The sequence below is a fragment of the Cnephaeus nilssonii genome (assembly GCF_951640355.1).
Source record: "Cnephaeus nilssonii genome assembly, chromosome: 1".
Taxonomy (NCBI): domain Eukaryota; kingdom Metazoa; phylum Chordata; class Mammalia; order Chiroptera; family Vespertilionidae; genus Cnephaeus; species Cnephaeus nilssonii.
The window spans coordinates 44966989-44975424 of record NC_137072.1 but is presented as its reverse complement, the minus strand read 5'-3'; positions in this window follow the sequence as shown (position 1 = coordinate 44975424).

The window sequence follows — 8436 nt, the reverse complement described above, 5'->3', positions numbered from 1 at the left end:
ATCAGGGACCATCTGACTAGGAGATATACCTAAAACAAGGCACCTGACTTCAATAATACTATCCTTTTGGTTCAATAATATTTTTTAAAAAATATATGTTATTGATTTTTTACAGAGAGGAAGGGAGAGAGATAGAGAGTGAGAAACATCGATGAGAGAGAAACATCGATCAGCTGCCTTCTGCACACCGCCCCCCCCGCCCCCCCCCACCCCCCCCCGGGGATGTGCCCGCAACCAAGGTACATGCCCTTGACCGGAATCGAACCTGGGACCTTTCAGTCTGCAGGCTGACGCTCTATCCACTGAGCCAAAGCGGTTTCGGCTCAATAATATTTTTAATATAATGCAAAATGAATAAAATAATAATTCATTTTCTTAGAAAATCGGTCCTGATTTAGCTTGGAGAAAAAAAAAAAAATACTGTACTTTCATTGGCTCCGATCCAAGGCAATGCATTTCATAGTGTGGAAGAGATAATGGTAATGCAGGTCAAGAAGCCAGAGAAGAATATCAGAGAATGTCCCAGAAATATTTGTATGAGAAGATAATTCCTATGCAAATGTTCAAAATAATGCTATTGGTGTTAGAGTTCACCTCTGAGAGGCAGGTTTTACAATTGAATTGATTTTTTAAAGAGGAAGTTTGCCTGTAAGTAGATTATCTACTGAATTGGATGCCCAAATCCCACCTCCTTACCTGAGAACCATTTTCTCTGTGAACTGCCTCAAGTTTGCACTTCCTATAGCTGCAGGGCAAGGTTTCTGGTGGTTATATGGCTGCAATACCATCTGCCTCCCTGGACACTGTAGATGAATTTGGTGTCATATCTGAACCAATAAGGCCATTTAGCTCTTTTCTTCCTTGTGAAACTTGGAATTAGCACTAAAAATAATAGTCTAGATCTCTGTGTGTTCCTGAGTAAAAAGATGCAAACTCAGAATCAGTGATAACATTTTGTGTTGTGATCAGGAAGAATAGAAGTCAGTCTTTGGTAAGAGAGATTGGTGCAGATGAGCAGAAAGAGGTAGCGACGAGTGAAGGAGAGAGGGGACTTACTAGGAGATATAAAAATGATAGATTAGATAGATAAAGGGAGGAGTGGGTGAATAGATGGATAGATGGATGGATGGATAGGTAGGTAAACATATATAGAGATAGATAGAGCAATAGAGAAAAATAAATAATTATCACATGCAAATATCTCCAATTTATATAGTTATGTGAGAAAAGCATAATGCAAAAGTCTATAGTCTGTGTGTGTGTGTGTGTGTGTGTGTGCACATACACTGAACATTTCGATAAAGCTGAAACCCATAATGTCGATTTAATTCATGGAAGAGAAGTAGGATTGAGGGAAATGCATTGATGGAAAATACTTTTTATTAGATACATTCCAATATTATTTAAACTTTTTGTAGCAAATTTGCATTTTTTATTCATGTAAATGTTAACATATACAGTACTTATATCCAAGTGTTACTTGAGCAGGTAGAAAAACAAAATTTAAAAATCTTAAAGCTAGGAAACACTGAACAATAGCACAAGGCATAGAGGCAAAAACATCTGACTTTAAAATAATTAGTAAAAAATCTAAAATTATATTAATTAAAAATTCTATCAATTCTCAACTTTACCACTAATAAAGACAAATAAGAGCATTATGGCCTATTTTTGGAATGTAATATTTTATTTCCTTTTATAGACATGCTTTCTTTTATTTACTTTGGCTGACACTAAATAAATAAAGTGAATTCTCTAAGCATTCACATTCCCTGGAAAAAAGAAGCCATAAATTGTGTCACAGTGGCAGAAGCAGGGTTGGGAATAAATACTCAGAAAATTCAAAATATATTATTGTTGTCAAAAGTAGGGAGTCTCATTTTTTTTTTTAATTTTTCCCAAAATATCTTAGCTCTATCCACAGGTTTTGATATTGACAAATTTTTATACAATATATTTGTATATATAAAACTACAATTGACAAACACAATTAAAACTGATCTCAATAAATTTTATCAGCTACCAAGTTACTTTACAATGATGCAGCCTACCCTTTCCATTTATTGAAGACTAGAGGCCCGATGCACGAAAATTCATGCAGGAGTAGGCCTTCCTTCCCCTAGTTGCTGGCACTGGCTTCCCTCCGGCACCCAGGACCGGGGCTTCCAACCTCCAGCCACTGGCAGGAACCCAGGACCTGGGCTGACTTCCCTCGGGTCGCCCACAGGTACCCGGGACCCAGGCTGGCTTCCCTCCATCCGGCTTCGTCAGGAAGGACGTCTGGAGTCTGGATTATGTCCGGAAGACGTCCGGTCTAATTAGCATATTATCCTTTTATTATTATAGATTCTGGTCAATAACTGGTTCACAGTTACCCAGCGTCACGGGCAAGGCCCAAACTGAACTTCATCTGGACTTTATTCGAGCAGTTTCCAACAAATTCCACTCAAGTAAGGTCTGCACATTATCCTTCTTGGACGCTAGAGGGAGATTATCTGCAGTTTTCCACTTTTAGGCATATTTTGCAGCAAGCCTGTCATTTTGATCATCATCCAGTCTGTGACTGTATACAGTCACCCGTGGCAACATTGCATCCTTAAGCCCTCTCAAGAAATTACATTTTTAAGAACATTCTTTTAACATACGTGCGATAGATAGCAATTTAAAAAATAGTTCACATTTATTTATAAAATGAGATTCTAAGTTGAGGAAATGTAAAATAGGTAAAAAAATAACATCTAGCCAAAGTAGACTGTCACTCAGACCATGTGAACTGAAACATATTTACAAATCAAAACACATGTTTAAGATGTAATAGCTAAACTTTTAGAACCTCAGTGGATACAACTAACTTGTAATAAAGTATTTTGGTAGAAAATAATGTAATTATATCCTCTGTGTTCTCATCTCCCTCTACTCTCCTTCTTGTTCATTCAGTCCCAACACACCAGCCTCATTAGTGTTGCTCAACCCTCCAGGCACATGCTCACCTGGGAACTTCCCTGCCCATAACTTCATCCTGCCAATGTCTGTGTGGCTCATTCCTTGAGCAGTTTCCAGTTTTTGCTCTATTGTTACCTTCCCAACCAAATCTATCCTACTTAAAATTGCTCTGTTACCACTACAAAGTACTCCTAATCTCTTTTAACTTATTTTTTTCAATGGCTTTTATAACTTTCTACTATTCCACGTGTTTTACTTATTTATTATGGTGATTATGGCATATGTTCTCCACTAATGTGTAAGTTCAATGGAGGTGAAGATTTTACATATCAATGTATCTCTAACACCAAGATTAATGCCTGGCACGTAGAAGGTACTAAATGTTAAAATACTTACATTCTCTCCAATTCCAGTCAATAAAACATTATTGCTTTGTACTTGAATTTAATAATATTTTTCATGACCTTGACATCTGTTATTAAAGTAAGTTTTTCCTACCAGGAAATCTTGCAAATATAATAGCATTATCTTTCTTTGATATAGAGTCTTACCCCACAAATACTGATGGATAGCTATTGTATCTTGTCTTTCTTGTGGTTTGGCACTTGAAATCCCTTCATTTTTTCCAACACTTATGAATAAGAAATCCTTGTGTCATTTTTTTCCTCTTTTCTTATGGTCATTATAACTTATCTGTTTTTTTTTCTACTGGGGTTGGAGTATAAAAGATGGCTTAGAGCAGGAATAACCATAAGCAAAATTATGAAGTTAGACTAAGTAAATCTTTGATGTTGTGCCAACAAAAATAATCTAATATTCCATCTCCCTTAGACACTGCCCCTCAGAAAACTGTTTTATCACTAGCCATCAACTAATCCCTGCTAGAGCACCATCCCCGAGTGGCTTAAAATACTACTGCCTCTTTATGGGGATATTTGTGTTTTAAAAAACTGGACAACTCCAAGACCCCTAGAATCCAAAAAAAGTACATCTCTGTATCAGGTAGTGGGAGGGAATATTTGAAAAAGGGAGGAACACTCTAGGCATTCTTTGAATCATGTTACATAAAAGGTCTTGGTTTCTAAGACTATCACTAGATGAATTATTTTTTATTTGGTGGATCTCATTTGAAAAATAATGTGGTATTAGTGCATAAGGATGTATAGGTCAACAGTCTATAACTGACAACAACCAAATTATAACAACTGAGTGGACAAGAGAAGTCAGAATGGATACAGAAATGGGTGAAGTGTTGAGTAGATACAAGGACTACCTTTGCTTAGGCCTCCCAGCACCATCTGGCCTTCTTATGGTAAAGGATCCTTTGGGAAATGATCCTCCTGCCCCACGGCCCCATTCTTACTTCATGTGCCTTCAGCAGTGGACCTGGGACCCAGACCTAGTAATCCAGATCATCCGGCCTAGTCACAAAAGTTGATTCTTAGCAGCAGGGTCAGACATTTGCTGGAAACATGGAGAATGAGTTTGCCTTTGACAAGATTTCTAGATATGTTAGCTGGCAAGGTGTGAAATGGGAAAGCATCTATGTAAGAAATGAGGTGCCACAGGGGAAAGCAGGGTCAAGAGACAAAGATAAAAATATTACTAGTTATGGTTTAAGCCACACCTGAAGTTTAATGTTAAAAAATTCTATTATGGGAGGCAATTAATGTCTCTTTATCTAAGCTGTTTCAAAGTTGGGATTTTTGTCATTTATAATCAAAAGAGTCCTAATGCATAAAAAAAAGTACTGAATTGGAATAAATAAGAGCACAATGTGGGGAAAAATACTAGTCTAGAAATGAATGGAGGAAATTTGTTAATTGAGCAAATAAGTTTGCTTTCCATTAAGTTCAAACTGAACAATGCTGGGGTTCAGGTTTGACTGGGGGCAAGAAGATGTTGAAGAACTAGAGAACATCTTACATGATTGTCTTGTGTTATCAAAATCATGGGAATAAAATTACTTAAGATTTTCTGATATGGAAATACACCTAATATTAAAAAGTTCTTTTTCAGATTGAAATGTAAGTATTTCATTATTCACATACTACTTTGGATCTGTTAGTTTTATATGAAATGAACTTTAAGGAGAATCTCTTTCATTCTTTTGATTTTAATACCTCTCAAGTCTTATGACATTTATAAATATCTATTGATTTTTAAGTACCTCCAGGATTTTAAATGCCTCTCAGGTGGCAATTAGCAAAAATTTGCTCAAGCTTGCATAGAAAATTTGAAGTAGATGTTTTAAGAAATGTGAGAATAAGAGCCCAAGAGGCAGTCTCCGAAGCATCTGAGAGTCAGAAATGAAAGCACAGTTCCTCTTGGTCACACTAGCCCAGGCAGGAGCTGGTAACCAGACCACTCCCTCTACTCTGCAAGGGCCTGCTGTCTCCCGTGCTTGCCCAGGTTTGTGCTTCTGCTTCATTCTGCTGCTTCTTTCTGAAAACCATCGTTCTTTGATGACTCGTGGCTATCTCCTCTCCATATCTGGATTTTGCTTTAAAAAAAATTAGAACTTTCAGTCACACTTCTGTATAATCTTGGGACTCAGTTTTTCTTGGCTGGATGATTCATTCAGTTTGATATTTGCAAATTCCAAATTCCTGGCTTAGAGAGCCTGTTAGTTAGTTCCTTTTAGGGGTAGGGTCACCTCATACAAAGAAGCTGCCTAAGTTCACCATCACCCATAGAGGAAGCTTTAAGTAGGAACAAGTACTTTTCAGAAAGGATGTGAGCAGAGAGGCAATGATTAATTTTTCTACTGGAGAAAGTAATATAAAAACCATTCACATAACCATAGGTATTCTTGCACATTCTTTTTCACTGGAGAAACAGGACAACATAATAAGAGATAGCACTGAGAAATAAATCATGTGATTCAAATCATTAATTCATACTCTAAGAGTATTATTGAATGACTTGGTTCCATGTGTTCCACACAGAGGACTTTGGTTTGCATTAAGAGTAAATTAAAATATAAGAATCTTGGAAGATACATTATAATGGGCAGACTAATGTTTGAAATTACTCTGCCCATTATATCTTACAAAGTTAAAATCAACAGTATCACCTCAGCATTCATAGGGATGTGGTATAAATACATGTCAGAACTCTAGGTTTTAGAAACAAACAAGACATTACATTCACTCTGATAATTGTGTAGAGATGTTGGTTTCACTGGAAAGTTCAAGGGGAAAAAAGGAAATGGAAAAACATCAATGACTAACCTATAAGATCAATTGAAAAGTTCAAAATTGTTTCTGATGTTACAAAGAACATAACTTCTCAAGACATCATAAAATAATTTGAAGCACATTCATGTTGCTTTAGATAATATTTATCTAAAACAAATAAATTATAACCATACAAAATTGAATGTGTCTGACTTAGTTTTAAGAAATCCTTATGACCTAATATACAAAGCAATTTTGAAGAAAACTAACGCAAAAAAATTCAAGCTCTCCAAGATCTGATATTTTGTCTGAAGTGCGACATATTGAAACAATCTCTACTAAAAGGAGTACTGATGAGGTAATAGAGTAAATGATATTAGTTCAAAAGATAAAAGAAGCTAATGACCTACTAAAGAATCAAGGACATAAACAATGTAAAATAGTGTACAATATTTGTTATAACTATTTATGGTTCTTATTCTACTTGATATTTCAAATTTACAAAAGTTATGATTATGACAACATTTTATTAATAAAACAATTGGAAATATAGTTTAAACATAAAATTATTCTTATGTTTAAAGATAGAAAACATTTTAAAAATATTTTTTATTGATTTCAGAGAGGAAGGGAGAGGGAGAGAGAGATAGAAACATCAATGATGAGAAAATCTTTGATAAGCTGCCTCCTGCACTCCCCACACTGGAGATCGAGCCTGCAACCCGGGCATGTGCTCTGACCAGGAATCGAACAATGACCTCTTGGTTCACAGATCAACACTCAACCTCTGAGCCATGCTGGCCTGGCTAAAGATAGAAAACATTTTGAGAAATTATTGCTTTAAAGGAGCTTCAATATTTTTATTCCTTGAGGCACACACTGTGTTCTCTACCTGAAGTATTTGGTTTGCTTAAACTCCTCATTGGTGAAAGTTCAAGGTTTACAGAGCCTACATTAAGAGAGAGGAATTGACTCACCCCTATAATGACAAGTCAGAAAATTAAGAAACCTCTGAAATAAATTATTATGAATCCATCTTTCCATACACTGAGGTGAATGTTTAAATGCATGCTATACAAAACAACACAGATCTGTTTGAATTATAACAATCCAATTTCTGAGGAAGGGTATCTTTTTCCGAATGAGAGCACATACCATTTGTAAAATTAGAAAAATGTTAAGAGTCATTCTTATTTAAATTAATTAATAAAGTACAAAATCACAATAAAACCAAGTAGATATATCAGAAATTTATAATTGTGGTCACTTCAACAGGATATAGCATTTCAAATGACTGAGTAATAAATTCAGCTTTTTGAGGGTGAAGAAATCCTTCCAAGCAGAGATGATATTTGAATTGAGATTTAAGGAATAAATACATAATATTGAACTGGAGAAGGGTGACAAAGGTTATAGGAAAGATAGTGAGCTGCAAAAATGAAGAAAAAAACTCATTTACTATTGCAACAACAACAAAAATAATGTTCCTAGGAGTAAAATTTAATCATGGAGGTAAAGCACCTGTACTTGAAAAATTATAGGACATTGAACAAAGAAATTGAAGAAGATACAAATAAGTGGAAGCTTATACCATGTTCATGGATTAGAAAAATTAATATCATTAAAATGTCCATACTACCCAAAGCAATCTATAGATTCAATGAAATTCCTATTAAAATACCAATGGCATATTTCACAGATCTGGAGCAAATATTCCAAAAATGAATATGAAACCAAAAAAGACCCCAAAAAGCCTCAGCAATCTTGAGAAAGAAGAACAAAGTTGGAGGTATCATAATACCTGATATCAAACTATACTCCAAGGCCACCGTAATCAAAACAGCCTGGTACTGGCATAAGAACAAGCATATAGCCCAATGAAACAGAACAGAAAGCCCAGATATAAACCCACATCTTTATCATCAATTTATATTTGACAAAGGAGGCAAGAACATACAATGGGGAAAAGACTCTTCAATAAATGATGTTGGGAAAATTGCCACAAAAAAAAAATGAAATTAAACCAACAACTTACACCATAGACAAGAATAAACTCAAAATGGATAAAATACTTAAGTGTTAGTCACAAAACATTACAAATCCTAGGAGAAAGGATAGGCATTAAAATCTCAGACATCTCTTGTAGCAATATTTGTGCCAATATCTCCTAGGGGTGAGGGAAAAAAAAGGAAAAATTAAAAAAATTGGACTACTACATCAAACTAAAAAGCTTCTGCACAGCAAAAGAAACCATCAACAAAATGAAAAGGGAACCAACTGTATGGGAGAACGTATTTGCCAATGATACATCTGA